This window comes from Cariama cristata, unplaced genomic scaffold (assembly GCF_000690535.1).
Source record: "Cariama cristata isolate BGI_N322 unplaced genomic scaffold, ASM69053v1 scaffold3955, whole genome shotgun sequence".
In the NCBI taxonomy this organism is placed as follows: domain Eukaryota; kingdom Metazoa; phylum Chordata; class Aves; order Cariamiformes; family Cariamidae; genus Cariama; species Cariama cristata.
In genome coordinates this window covers 63,923-79,928 of record NW_009615651.1, presented here as the reverse complement: position 1 = coordinate 79,928, position 16,006 = coordinate 63,923, and the positions used below count along the sequence as shown (strand labels likewise).

Genomic DNA, 16,006 nt, shown 5'->3' with positions numbered 1-16,006 from the left:
CAATAACTTTCACATTTCCCCATGGAAATCCCATTGTATTACTGTATGTATATGAGCACATACATGTGTTTACTTTGTGTACGTATTTGAATATGATATCGGGAACACCTATACTTGTAAATATGTCTTATGCCCTTTTTGTGTATTTACATATAGATAAAATGTATGTGAGAAAGGTTGTGTCAAGAATGCAGTCATCAAACTGCTCTTTATCAGAGACGTAGCTAGATCCCGGGGAGACTTATCAGATACTAAAAAATAGATAAGGTGGAAAATGTGATAAACAAGAAATTGACACTGAAAATAATTCTACAGCATTTGGGGGTTTTGTGCCTTCGTATGGTAGCGAGAAGGAAGAGCATAGGAAATAAGCTTTGGTTTTCTGATGTTTGAAGCGGGCACAGTCAGAGCAAATGATATTCCAGCAATTGCAGATAGAGCTTTCCGCAGATATGTCACAATCGTGGTGACTGAAATGAATTCTCCCTGGTGCTACAGGTTTTGGAAGAGCTGGGAGTAGCTGAAGACCTACTAACTTGTTTTATTTCTGCTTTTTAAAGGCAGTAGCCACAGTCTGAGCACTTGGACACCAACATTTATATATGGGCGCTGAAATAAAAAGTGACTGGACTGGCAGGGGTGCAGCACAGCATACCCACAGTCCCGCTCCTCTTCCTCTGTGTGTGCTTTTGTGTGCCCATGCATGCCTCTTTCTGAAAGGAACTACAAGAGGAAAGGATTACATCCTTGTCCCGAACTGGAGAAGGGACATGTACCTGTTCCTCCATCTGTGTGAAACCAACAATCTGTTATGCTGGTTTATATGTTTAAATTTACGTAGTGCAAAAGTCACTCTTCAGAAGAACTTTAAAACAGAGATTCCAAAAATATGGAGAGAGGTTTTACAGAGATTTTAAGAAATGGAAATCATACAGACAGTAAATACTATTTTTTCTTTCACTGAGAATTTTTTTTTCCTCCAGAATTCATGGTCTACCTGTATGCCAAAGTTTAGTTTCAATAAATCTGTTCTTCTTCTTCTCTATTAGCTGTCATTCATGTTGCATTTTGGGGCTTAAAAAGCCATCATTATTGCCATACTATTTTTTACTTTAGTGTACTGTTAGAAAACTTGTTCTGCCTTTTTTTTTCTGCTTGAGGTAGGAATGACAATTTCATGCTGGTGGTGTGCAGAAGAAAAACAACAAAAAACACCCACCTGCTAAAGTATTCAAAGCTTGCCATCAAAGCTCAAGAAGAAGTTCTGTAAAACTAATAGCAATATATTCAAGTATAAAAATACACTGTAGAAGTAATTCAACCAATTGTCTTTATTCTTAGAAACAAAATTGTTATTCATATGGAGAGATATAGCTAAACCTATGTGTAGATGTACTTGCAAAATATATATATATAAATTTGGTTTTCACTGCCTTCTGACACTACCTGCTCTGAAGTTGTATTAAGGAAAATTAAAGAAGGTATCTCATAATTGAGGTTCATTCAACGTAAGATGTTATACCTCATCAATTTTAATGTTATTTCACAAATAATGAATACTAGGTAGTAGTACTGAATAGTACGTAATAAAGTGACAGGAATGAAAGAAGTGATGCAATTATCTGGTGGGGTGTTGACACCGCCTTTATTTTTGTAACTACACGGGTTGATTGGTTTTACAACCTCAGAAGTACATACAACTTTCCAAAACGTCTGTTGCTTCATCGTGTTTTTATACTTACTGGTGTTGCTTCTCTCCTTTACCTCATTATTATGCCCTCCTTTGTTTCAGACTGTATTTCTTCTGTTGCTTTCTTTATCTTTTATTGTGCTATATAATAACTTGCTATATCACTAGTTTGCAGACTGTGATTTGTAGTCGCTTTCCACAGCGAGTGCTTCCCAGTTATAAATCCGTATTAAACAGCATGTATTTAAAAGTTTGATGATAAAGTTGTGTGGTAGTCTGGAAGAAAATGTGATAACTTAAAATGGCCTATCATTTCAAAAGCTCGAGAAGCAGTGCTCTAGGCAGTACAGACTCACAGAGATACAGCCATCTCCTGAATGATTTGAAGGTAAGGTGGATAACTCACTCATGGCATGCTGTCTCGTCCTTACATAGCCTGCTTCATAGTCAAAACCTGTCTTCGTCACCCTAATGCAGAAATAAAAGAAGTTATCCAAATTTCTCAGGGTGGGCAGACAAGGCAGTGGCTCCTGTGGCACATCTGGTGCAGGCACTTTCTTGTGATTGCTGCAGGTTAAGGATTTTGCACTCTGCTATTACTGGCCAGAGTGGGATTCTGTCTTGGGACTTCAGCTACCATGTTATTTAATTTTTTTCCACCTGTGTGGTGGTAGTGCACATCATGGTGGTTTATCTCCTGGAAGTTGTACTGCTTGTTAAGGTACGTGGAGAAGCACTGGTGGGAAATTTCAGGTAGAAAAGCTGTAGAAGCAAGCTTGGAAGGATGTAGAAAATTCTGTGATGCTCTCACGAAGTCTGTGTTTATTCAAAAAAATGCTTTCTACATTGTTTCCATACCTTACTGAGAACTCTTCAGTGTTAAATTATTCATATTCGCTCAATATGGAAAACTTCATTGAAGTGGGTGTTGATACACCATAGTGGATGATATATAACTATTTAAAGAATGAGTTGAAAGTGTTCTGTACAGTAATTAAATAGAGTTTTAAGAAATTCAGATAGTTTGCAGATGATTTTATCTACATGCTGCAGGATAGAACAGCATCCAGCCAGATTTTCACTAAGGTTTGTAGCATGCCTGTAGCATGGCAAAAAGCCTGTAGTGTTCAGAGAAGATGGTAAAGTACCAATTGTTTTTCACTAAATTTGGAATTTTATCTGTGTTTGCCCGTACCTGTAAAGTTTTGGGTTTTATGTTTTCATACAACATTCCAAAATTAGCTACCAACTAGTTAGCTGTAGTTGCAGCACCCAAACAAAAACCTCATGACTTTTTAATGCTGTCTTATGCACTCTGAAATCATGTAGGAGAAAAGGATATTCTAATAAAACAAGAGGAGTAAGGCCAAAATTTTCCAGCCCTGTCTTTAAAATAAGGATTGTTTTCTTTTCAGTAAGAGTAAATGTTACGTATCATTTTCACCCAGGCAGAGTAAGTATGAAGTAGTAGATAGTTTTTCTACTTTGTCTCATTTCTTAACTCTGCAAAGATGTAAACGATCAAATGAGGTACCAAGCAAAGAAACCTCATCCTGACAATGATATTACTAAATGATGTATGTGACCCAAAGGACCCATGTAAAAGGTGTAAAAATGGAATTAAAAAATGTGTGGAGGAAAGATTACTGTGCCATGTAAAAATATAGTTGTATCTCTGTGTGCATACACATAAAATCATGTATGCACGTAATGTGTATTTATCTCTTTATTTGGAGCTCACTCATTTCTGCTTCAGGTTGGAATGTGTTATTTTTGATGCCATGACTGGTATCTTCCAACTATAGTGATTTCCACCTCACCAGTATTTCAGAAAAGAGGGACTGTGGAATCAGACACCAGTATGTCTTTACTAGTTAAATTCCACTAAGGGTTTTCAAAGACCCATGAAGAAGTTTCATGCTTTTGAGATATGCAGAGAGGCTGTGAGAAGGGACTCCTGACAGTTTGTTCTATTTTGGACGAACCGTGCAGCTGTGAAACCCTTAATGAGGAAGACAGCTTTTGTGATTATCTCAGATCTCCGTAGAGACTTTTTCCAATAACTCAGATCCTGTTCTGGTTATACACCCAAATTCCTTCTTTCTGCCTGATATTTATTATAGGTTATTTCAGCAGTGCTGTCTGCCATTAAGATCTGTTTGTAATCTCCTCAGTTGCCTTTGACTTTGTCAGTCTTCAAATTCTGGGGTTGAAACTTTTCACTGAGCCAAGCTAGTAATACGTAGTTAATATTTGTGTCTGATGATCAAAAATTTTATGCTCACCTTAAAATATTTGCAAGCATTTTGAGGCTGTTTTCCTATATTTTTTAAGTTAACAGCACTTCCTAAAAAGAGCTCAATTTCTGATGTCAGCGTTTTGCCCATTGTTTTCCGCCTGCGCACTGACACATTTTGGACAGCTCTTGAAAGCTGCCCTGCCTCTGTGTTCCAAGAGACACGTTAAATGTGTCCATCTGGCTACCATCTTCTTGTTCACACTCCTTTCCCCGACTCGCAGCCTCGGTGTTCTGTCCTGAGGCACCAAGGGCTGCAAATGGTCCTCCAGAGCCCGTGGTGGGGGAAGGCCGCATGCAGGGATCGAGAACTAGAAATTCCCCTGTGTTTTCTTTCTGCCTCTCCAGGCAAGGAAAAGGAATAGGGGTCCTGATTTGAAACTAGGGTGCTTTATTGGGAGGGAAGGAGGAAGGGAATGAAAAGGCATCTCTTTATTAAAAGGATGGGAAAGAGGGCAGGGTAGGGTTCTGCTGAGCATCATGACAATCTGGGAAGAGAGGCGAGAACCGGAGAAAGAGAGGAGAGTGCAGTTAATGAGGTGCGACCCACCAGCAAAGGCTGAGCCGGTTTCCTTCCCGCGGGAGTGAAGTAAAGACAGAACAGGTAGAAGATAAGGCAAGGACATCAGGTCAGAGCTGGTCAGAGGTCTGGTGAGCGTGAGCAGTAGAAGGGTAGAGGGATCTGTACCTGCTGGAATACAATTTCCAAAGAGAACAGGTAGTTGGATTCCTGAGTCTTTCAAATAGCTTTGATGAGCATCAGCAAAACATTTAGCCCGTTTTCAGATGCTGTTGTGAAGATAGCGGCCAAGCACTGCCATTCTGCGGAGCGTTGCCTCAAGTAGCAAACACTGAGCTGCACCTCTGAAAAGCCCAGGCTTGCCCACTAACCATCAGTCTGCTTCAGTGTGACGGGTCAGTTCCACAGTACCTTACAGGATTTCTAAAATCCCAGCTGAAACTACCCCTGCCTTCCTCTCCCTGATATCAGCAACAGCGTAGGTGGAGGTCAGGTACCGGCGAGTTCGGGAAGGAGGAGTAACATCAGAAGGAAGCTCTGCTCAAACCTCAAGTCTGTTCTCCTGTATATTAATTATGATATAAGGTCAGTAGTTACGCCATACATTCTTTAGCTGCTTCAACTATGAGAGTCACAAGGTCAAGTCCTCATCTTGGGTTTTCAAGGTCCTTATTATTTTGGCTTGCTAGCAACACAAAAGTGAGTAGGGAAGTGAGGTTTTTCACAAGCATGTAAATCAACTAAACATTACTGATTTTGTGTTTGGGAAAGAAAATGTACTGCTTTTGCCCCAAAGACAACTTCTTGTTGTGTTTCAGAGATGCTTTATGATTAATAAATGCATGAGGACTTCTATAAAATTACAAAAAATCTGTTAGAATGGGAGGTGGTAGGCAACTTAATAATAAGAGCTACGATATTCAGCTGTTTTGGTTTGACTGAAAGAGTCTGAGACTTGAATAGGCTGTTAAGGTATAGAAACCATGTGTTTGTAATTCCAAGTCTTGAGTTCTACTCACTTAAATATGTGAAATGTCTAATTCCAGAGTTTAGTCCTTTCAAGGACGTTGCTTTTCTCCCTGGTATGCGTAGCACATTTAAACACACACACACACACACACACACACACAAATCTGTCCTTGTTTTGACATAGGTCCTCTCATTGCTACGTTGTTTTGCAAAAATGTTGAGAATGTAGCAATGGCTATTAAGAATGATGATACACTGTTCTTACATAGCAATAAAATATTCTGCATTCCCCTATTCACCTTTTAAGGATGTGCTTTGAAATGAGCATCTATAAAATGTACTGTTCTTCACTGGTTAGTAAACATTATTGATGATGCTGCTGGCTCCATAAATGTTTTTTTTAGAGCTGTGAAACATTTCTATGTTAAAGTGCAGCTAAACATGTTGGAGTGACAGACGTCTAAATAAATGAAGTGTAATGTTGCCGAAACAATGAACTACTGAAAGGTGAGGTAGATTCTGTTAAACATCATATATTTGGAGTGCACAACCGCATTTCCTGCAAGCTGCTACAGCGTGGAGAGAGAGGGCTGGGAAAAGGGAGACAGCTTGGGTTGCAGCATTTGCTGGCTGGAAAAAGTGACTGTAAAAACAATAGGAAAGTTGCCAGGGCACACCTCTCTGTGCTAAATATGATTTAATGTAGTTTGTGGAAATACAAATATAATTAAATTTATTACAGAGAAACAATTGGAAGGGCATGTTTGTTTTTTAATAGCATGAACATATACTTTTCCCTGCAGAAGCATTACCTCAACAAAAGCAGCAGGAAACAGCTTTCCACTTAGGATCGTAAGAAAGAAAATCTTGTTTTGTTAAATTTGTTTGTCTTGACAAATGACATTACAGATTTTAGATTAAAAACTTTATTTCTCCGTATATCTGGCAACAGTGAACCTTAAAAATCAGATTTAAAATTTCAAAGATTTTTGTAGGCTGTTTAATTAAGTGGTATGCTTTTTCTTTGTTTAGGGTGGATTGTGCCCGATCTAGCTTACTGCTGTCCATAGAGCTTGCCGTTACTGCTATAAACTTCTACATGTTGTCCACCTTTACTTCTCTTTCAACCTTCACCTCTCTTCTGTTTTTTCATCACCTTATATAAACGGTTACTTAACGCTAGCCAGAATGTAAGGGGTTTTTTCTGCAGTTTCTTAACAAAAAGAATTCACTTTTGTTTTGCAGTATACCTTTGGCATTCTTTTCCTTCGTGCAGCACCTCTGGTTTCCCCGAGGTGTTGGCTTTGTCCTTCCCCTTGTTAAGCAGGGCAGTTATGTGGGTATTGAGAGAAACTTCTCACAAGACTGAAAGTGCATCAGCCATGGTTAGGCGTGACTGGCGTATTTCTTAACTGGGTATCTGGCCATTTCTTGTACAACTCCTGGCAGCTCAGGGTGATGCTCTTGCTGGAAGTGCTGTATGAGTCTGGTGCCACTCCTCAAATGCACCTGAACGGAGCTTTGTGGACCAGAGAGGTTTAGCAAGTGCGTGACAAAGTAAACTCAGCCAAAGACTAAGTGGTGATACAGTAGTAACTACCTTGGTTTTTGTTTTAAGTTATTTTTATTTATTCATTCGTGACTGATTGTACCAAATTATGAAGGGATTGTTAATACCCATCTTTCCCCAACTTTGTGCTGTGTTTTACACTAGAAAGAGTCAAATGGATAATGTACGGGATACTTTAACGTTTCATGAACTGTATTCTAACTACTGTTATATTTATTGCACTGAAATATTTTGAGTTCATACTGTTTACGCTAATAGCAGAAGTCATTGTTTTATTTATAGTGCAATTTTTTTTTACTTTTACCTAGACGGATGTGAACATACTTTAGGTTTCTTGGGATCTACTGTAGTCTGCTAGAGAAAACTGGCAGCTAAAAATGAACTTGGAGAGTTTTATTTTGCAGTTTGTTTAAAGAAAGCATTGCAGAATATAATTATAGCTATCCTACCAGGGAACTAAAAATACCTGCTTTTCTCAGTGTCCTCAGCCCAGGGACAGTCTTACAACTACAGAATTCAGGTTGTTCAAACATTTGGAGCTGTCTTGCTCTCCTGGCTAAACTAGTATTCTCTGCTGACTTCTCATTTCTGCAACCTACAATCTTACTCTGCTCAAGAAAGTTTAGAGGCTTTGTAAATACTGAAGAAAAGTATATCCCTAGCACGCTAACATGTAGATATCTCTGGCATCTAAATAACTTTAAACAGATCATTCGAGGCAGAAGGAGGGAATACTACATGATGCCCATAGGAAAAGAGTAAAATACTGTCAAGAAACAAGTAGTCAGTAATATCAGCCCTGGATTAACATTAGAGTTGCAAATAGGAACAGGCACACATTGCTAGAAATGCTACATGTAACTGCAGGTTTTCAGAACTGAAGTTTGGGGTGGAAGTCTTGAGATCTGTGAAGGAGAAAATTAGAAAATTACAAGACAGAGTTGGAGATGAAGTTACAAAGAGTGGTAAGGTAGCTGAAATGTATTATTATTCATTAAAAGCTATTTACAAAGAAGTACATTAAAAGGTAGAAAGACATTTTCTTATATTGTGTAAACAACTTGCAGGTTAGGCCATATGTACTTAAGGAAAGCTGGTCAGTGAAAGACAAATCCTAGGTTTTTCTGTATTTATTGTTTCACAGTTAGACCCAACCAATAGTCCAGACATCATAGAACAACAAAATTAAGCAGGTTGTCAATACAAATATGAAAATCAGCCTGGAGAGCTCATTCAGTTTGACTGATGGTCTTGAAAGGTTAACATAAGCCAACATTAGACCAAGTTAGATGATATGAAGTGATAGTTGATGGCAAGTGGCACCTTCTAAAATCACTTCTAATATGTAAAAAAATATTTTAAAGAAAACACTAGGGAAATTTGAATGTCTACATGGTTTAGTGCTCTAACGAATGAATGTTCTCATCATTTTGAAAAGGGTTGGCCCTACCCCTCTTGGTCTTTCTTCTATTAATCCTATTCCTTGGTGCCTCCAGCTCTTCTTCCAAAAAAAAAAAAAACAACCACCAAAAAAAACACCAAACCAAAATAAAACCCCCCCACAACCCAAAACATATTGATATACTTTTAAGAACAGAGTAAAAGACAGAAGAAGCAGAAAGATTGCTTGATTCAATCTTAGTTTCAGCTTCATATCAAGGAACAGACTCATCAAGAGGTTTCTGTGTGTGAACAGTTGACGTCTCCAGGATATCAAAGAAACCAGCGTGTTGATGCAGTTATCTCCAAATAGTTGTGGAAACAAAGTTATAGGATTTAGCCCTCTGAAAGTATTCTGGCTTAAATTTTTGCTATGTAATAAGGGCAGTGCAGTTCCAGTCTGTGGAATGACCCTTCAGTTTATGGAAGTGTCTGCTCTTCTATGGAAACAAATATTTCTCTTTGTTCCACACATGTGGGTGGTTATCAAATAAAAAAACAGTATTTTTGTTTTTTAACACAGGCTGCCCATACACCTTTAACCACATGATTTCAGTCTTCTTTCATACAATTTAAATTTTATTGCTGTCCCTTTCATTTCTGACAGACAGTTGGCAAAGTGTAGGTTTTCCTACAACCAAAGGACTTACTTTTTCAATCCTTGACTTCCCAATATCCTAATGGTCCATTTATTTTGATGGTGGTTATTTGTGAATGAATAGTGAGGAGGGCTTGTTTAGTCTTTCTTTAGTACCCATAAAGATGAGCACAGTTTAAACATCTGTGAGGTTTAAGTAGTACACATTCAACTTTTTGAAGTAAGTGGGACTTATTTTTCTTTGGAAAAAGTAAGTCTGCAAGTCTTTTATTTCCCAGTGTTTGGGTAATGGTGACTATGTCTACCCTATCAAACTTTTTATACTGTTTTCTTAAAATGCTGAATGATTTTCCTTCATCTGTAAAAATGGATGGAGGATAAGGGAGCAAATTAAGAAAGAGTTAGTCTGATGCAGTATGGGATGTAAGTGAAAAGAGCATTTGAAACAACTTCCATACAGATATCTGGGGAGTGTATCTCTTGTTTGGACTGCAGCGGACATACAGTGTTAGTAAGCTAAAGAGGATACCCAATGTTTTTTCCCTATACCCAGCTTCATAACTTTTGATGGATGATTTAATTTTACAATCTTCAGGAATCTGGGAGGAACAGGAGGCAGGTTCAGGGCCTGTCAGCCCCTGCTCAATATCTCAGGCTGTAAGAAAGGAAGAGGGCAATCCATTACACATAAATAGCTGTAGTTATCTAGCATGATCCATGTTGTGATTTTACACTTCTCACAAAGTCAACACTTTAGATTTTTCTTCTAAAGTGACACATACATTTCAACACTTTCAACAGTCTAACCCTCATAGCAGTGCAATTGAGGAGAAATCTGCCAGATTCCAAATTTTTGTGTAAAAGGAACATAAACATAGATTTGTGACATAGATCTGTGTGTGCAAAAAAAAGTAATTAATTATGTAAAATGTACTTTTTACAAATATCTTTCCCAGTATGACCCTTCTAACAGAAATGGCACGTGCATTTCTGTAACTGTTAGCCAATTTTTAAGGAATTTTAAGGAAAATTGGAAAGGACAAGATGATAAATTTCCGGAACAGGAAGAGCTATGTGCAATGGGGAGAGGGCCAAAATGCATCTTTTTTAAAAATACGGAGTAAAATTGGACACTTTGAATTATAAAATGACTTGAATCTTACAACTGGTGACTACCCCTCTCAGCAGGACTGTGTGAAAAAGAACAGATCGACATAAGAGTTATATGATAAACCAAAAAAATTCAATCTGAGGACAGGCATTAAAAGCACTTTTTTACTTGGAAAATAATTGATGTGTAGAACAGTCTTCTAGGTAATGTTGCTGTAACAAAGACATCGGTCATTCAGTAAACAGTTGGGTATTGTTCAGAAAATGCAGTATTAAAATGGAACGGAGGTTCGATGAACCTAATAGCCCCGTTCTTAGACGTGTCTTTGTTCTAACGTATCCTAGTTGGGCATTTGTTACGTGATGCCAAGTGTTATTACTCATAGGGCAAATACTATCAATTTCTCTTAGTTTGTGTGCATTTTAGCAGTCTGAGAGAGCAAATCCGTGTTGAAGTGCCTTGAGATTGGCAAGAGGCTGTGTGTATGGGAAAGGCCTGAACGAACTATATTTTGCCCTTCTAATTTCAACCAGGATACTATGTGGCTGTAATAATGCAGCTCAGAAACTAAACTGAAGCGAAAAAAAATGACCCCAAGAGATTCCGTGTTTTCTAAATATTTACAAGGAGGTAAAGGGTTGTCATTTTTATTTCCACATGACTTTTGCTATGTGGAACTGGTTACAGTGATACAAATTTTATATCCGTAACTCATGTGCGGTTGAAAATGGTGCTGCATTCATGCTCTGAGGTTCGTGTTCTTGGAATTGTCAGCATTCCCAAAGCAAAGTTACAGCACTTCTGGAAAATGATGTGAAATGTCAGTTAAAAATTGTAAGGAAAAATTAGAAAAGTTAAATGAAAATTTTCAAACTTTTAACTAGAACGTTTTATTGGTGCTGACAATCTTGTAAAGACTCAGCTTGCATTATGATGTGATTGGACAATAGTATCATCATGAAGGTTGCGTAGATGAAATAACTGTCTGGCTGTAGATGTGTTTCAAAAACAAGTTGAGTGGGTTGAAACACATCCAGTGAGTCACATCTAATTGTCAGACTTCTTTCTTTAATAACTAGTGGTACACCATGCTTAGATGATAGAAGTGAGTTGAAGTAGAACCGTGGGTTTGTTGTAGAGGTTATCAACATGGAAAAGCCATGACCAGAAATGTCATCCCTAGTAAGAAATGGGTTTCTTTTTGCTGAGTGTGCCTCTAAAATTGGGATCCAAGTGCTCTAATGAGAGATATCATAGCTCTTTCAATACACAAAAAGCCTCACTGAGACTGGCTTTAAAATAATACTTCATCCAGTCTGTTAAGATTTCGTTATTATTTATCATGGAAATATTTCAATTTTCTTCTTCTACATGAAATAAATAGAAAGAATGAGAATAAAAATCTAAATCACTGTGAACTGTTTGTCCTAAATCCAGCAAAGAGAGAGAAGGTGCAGGAGATCCCGTAAATTTGTTTCTGAGTTAAAAGAAAGCTCTTAGCAAATCAACAATACTAATTATTCAGCATTTCTCAGCCTACCAAGACCTCAGGCATTTCAAAAAGAGAACCAACACTGATCCAAGGTTGCACTGGAAATCTACCAAAATACTGCAGGTGGGAATGACATGAATTTTTTTCCATATTTTTTTTTACACATTCCATGCTTTTGCTATTTTCAAGTTGACTTTTGCCTATTTAAAGAAACGGAGTAACAGATAATGTGTTTTAGTCTCAGATCTTTCAGACTGCACCTTCTCCTAGCACTCGGGTAATTGGAACTGAAATTGCAAGACTGCTGAAAGAAACTGTTGGAGTATGCTTTAGAATATGTTCAAAAAGCACTTTTTTTCCAGTTTTACCTGAATGAGGGCTCCTCATTTGAAATGGATTCCTGTAAATGTTTACATTAATGCTAGTGTATTTGAGATCTGATACAGCTAAGAGAAATACTTCCTTTTTAATTTTTTTAATACAAGTGTCATACAAGATGAGAGCATCCATGATCGCTAGAGGTAACAGACTAATTTTGTAACGGAAGAAGCTGCTGATTCTGCAAGGCACAACAAAAAGTATTTTCAAGTGTTTCATAGTATAAACACCATGCAGGGTTTTACGGGAGCCTTAAAACCTGCAGTACTTTGTAGAGAGTCTGTACCATGCAGATATGTGGGTTATCTTTCATTCTTTCTAGTCTTCTGAGAATACATCCAAGGGACAAAGCCTCAGGAAATACAATTGTCCTTTTAAGCTTAGAGGGTAAATGGATGATCTTGTGATTAGAGCACAGCGTTTGGAGCCAAAGACATCGGCTCTTGTTTGCGATTGTGCCAAAACGCCGTGCAGCCAACTTTTGCGTTTCCAGGGTAATCAGGAGTTGGGTAACACATCTAGTGCAAGGATGCAGGTAATAGCTAAATGAGGCTGTAAGGATCTTCTCGGAAAATGATCAGAGAAAGCCACAACTTGAAGAGGAGGCTGCGGTATGAGTGACGTGCCCTGTGTGACACGAGGGCGGTGGGAATGGCCATATCTCACCGTACTGCCCAGCGCATTACGGCTGATGACTCCGGGTGCTGCCAATGCAAATCTCAAAGACTCTTGCGTCAGCCTGGGGCTGGCTGGACCGCTCACCCATGGAGAGTTCCCCATCCCCGTCACCGCCAGGAGAAGCCTGGGGAAGCCGAAAGGCTGGCGTGTTGTCAAGCCCCCTTTTCGATTTTGCCTGGAGGAAATCCACCTGTCAAGGCTGCTGCGAGGCTGCAGGTCCTGGGAGCATCTTACACTCCATCCTGTGACTTAGGCTGAACCCGGGCATTTCTGTGCAGTGAGCAGTTTCTGGTTTTTGTCAGAAAGTTCTCAAACGGCGGTATTCACAGCCCTCCCTCGTCCTGTGCTCCACTCTCTCCTGCTCCTGAGGGTGTGGGTCAGCATCTCCTGTGTGGGGTACTCCGTTTTTTTACGTGATCTTCTCTGCTGGAGGTCAAAACAGAAGCAAAAGGAAAAAAAATAAAAAGAGCTGGGAAACACAGGGGTTAACGCTGTGAAGTCTGTGGGTGCAAACAGGGTTCTGTTAAAAATGAAATGAAATTGGGTGGAGGTAGATAAAAAGAAATCTGAAATAATTGTTCTGTAGAATATGGCCTTTCCACATAGGCAGAAATCTTTCTCTTCACTTCTGTCTGAAGAGAGAGTCAAATAGAGAATCTCATCTCTTAATTAGAAAGAAAAATACTCATCAAACACATCTCATCACTGGAAAGCTAATGATCCACAGCTGCTAGTCTGAAAGGGCAGGCTTTTTTTCTGAACAGTAGGAAGTGTTAATCATTTTGGATGAGATTTCTTTTTAAAATATACTGTAGTTTGCAAAAGAATAGGGTATTCAATATTCTAACTTAAATTATTTTTTGAAGTGTTGTACACCAGGGATAGCGTCATGTGTCTCCCTGAATGATCATTTAATGCATGTGTCTCTCACTGAGAGTATCAACTGATGTGATGTTGTAAATGGCCAGTTCATGCCTGTGACTCTGAAAATCTTGATCTCATGGGGGAGAAGAAAAAAAGTCCTCCCTTATCTTCTTCTGTGTAGGAAATGGCAGCTATATTAAACTGTAACCTTTGAGACTCCCACTCCTCCCTTAAAATAGCTGGCTTGTTTCAGTAGCAATGAGGATCGTTTTTTTTAGACAGAGTTAGAGCCATTATTTCCTTGGAAGAGATCGTACCAGATACAGTCTGTGTTCTACTGGATACTTTATAGGCATGGGCAAGTCCCGGAACCGCCCTTTTGTACTTGTTCCTTACCTTTTCTGGGTTTTTCTTTTTCCCCCTATACTTATTTAATGGATGGGTATGTAGGTTTTGCTCCCCTTCATGTGTGAAGTGAAGTAAAGGTTTCTACATATGACTTCACTTCTTCCCTCTCCCCACAGCTATCAGACCCTCTATGCTGAAGAACTGAGTCCTTGCATTCTCTTGCTGTTCTGCACCAGATTTTGGGTTTGCTCATGTTTACTTAAGTTTCGTCTAATACTGGGAATCCCCTTGTTTTCTCCCATGTGCATTTCACGAGTGCATTTCTCTTCTGGGGAGGATCGTGAGGCCATTTCACTCGCCGTGCTATCGCTGTGCTGGTCTCACACGGCACACATCTCATTTGTGTTGCAAATACAGACTCCCTGCTTTCCGAGACAGGTGTCTGAAAGGAGGAACTGGTTAAAATTCAGCCAGACTACGCGGAAATTAAGGTGGCAGGCCAGCAAAATAGTCTACAGGAGATGAGGGGTGCAATATCCACATTTTTGAAAGCTGTTTCCATACAAGTCGTAAAGAGGCAATGTCTTAATACAGGATTTTACTGGCCTACAGAGTACAGTACTGTAAGGAATTAATACTCTTAAGGATCTTTTGGCACTTAGAAACTTCAGGAGAGGAGAGTTTGGATGATAAATCATTGACGTTCTGGACTACAGGGTACATGACGACCGTGTTCCACAGTCTCTGCTCAGGTCCGTATCTCCTGAGACTGTCTAGGTTGCTGGCGTCTTTTCTCTGGAGCCGGGGATTGTTCAGACATTACTTGATTTTCTTTCCATCTTTCTAACCAAAGTTCAGATGGGGCCATAAGAAAGACTGTATGCACTGCCGTTGCTCAACAGGTTATCTCTAGTATTTGCTTTTTGGAAACTTGGGTGCTCTTTGCCCACTTCCAGAGCTCCCTTCGGCGTGTATCCATTGACTCAGGGCATTTCTGGGGTTAAAGGGTGAAAGGATTTTCTGCTTTTCTTTTGAGATGCGAATTCTGTTGTAAGTTGACTATATCAAATTTACTGCATCAAATCCCCATGGATGTTGCTTTCAGAAGGGTAGTTAGCGAGCTCATAGAAGAACTCTCAAATTCCATGAGCTGTTGTTTGCTGCTTATTCATTACCATTTCTAACAGATTTCCTTTTAAACTAAACAACCTAAAATCGGCAGTTTTCTTTCAAATGAAATACTAACTGTTAGAAGTGCCAATATCCTCTTATGTATGACACACACGCTGCTTTTTCAGTTCGTTCAGTATTTATTGTGTTTGTCTTGCGGTCTCACAGGACTTCCCTATGCATGGCATTCAGTGGTAGAAAGTAGGGGGGTGAGGTAGGTTAGCTGATCTTGAGAAAGGAGATTACTTAAAATACAGATTTTTTTTCTTTTATGTGGGAGCTTGTATTTGATAAGAGCGTTTTGTTTTAACTCTAAACAAAAATCCAGTGGAAGACTGTTAAAATCCACATTTTATTCTTACTTGGCTTTATATACATCTTGGTGACTGATTTGGGAAAATGACCCCCTGTTTAGTTTACCTAGGTATTGGCGTTGCTTTAGGTTTGCTGGTTCTGTGGCACAACACCTTCATTCATTTTACTAGGTATTAAAAATACAAATATTCAAAAGTTGAACTATTTGGATGAAGAAGGCTTAGCAAGTTTTCTGGGTGTATATCCAGCTATGGTACATAGTGTGACTTGCTATAATACTTTCGTGTTTGGTTTTTTGTTGTATTAGAAGAAAACAAATCAAAGTTAACGCTAGAGCTGGCTTAAATAAAAGGGGTTTTGTTCATAGAGAAAACTGGATTTAAAAATAGTTTTAGTTTGACCTCATCTAAGTCCAAATATTTTTGATTCTTTCTTGCAAACCAAGAATTTTGTACCAGCACCAGAACAGCATCAGGCTGGATGTGTCTCTGCCAGACAGATACAGGCTCTGACAAATGCTTAAGACTTCCAGGCTTCAAAATAGTCATCTTTGTACCACTTGATGGG

General features: G+C 38.9%; 1 protein-coding gene across 1 annotated transcript in view; it reads left to right on the top strand.

Moving 5' to 3' along the window:
* MCTP1 (multiple C2 domains, transmembrane 1) overlaps window positions 1-16,006 on the top strand; it is a 131,148-nt gene that overhangs the window by 60,290 nt on the left and 54,852 nt on the right. The gene's annotated exons all lie outside the window — the stretch shown is intronic.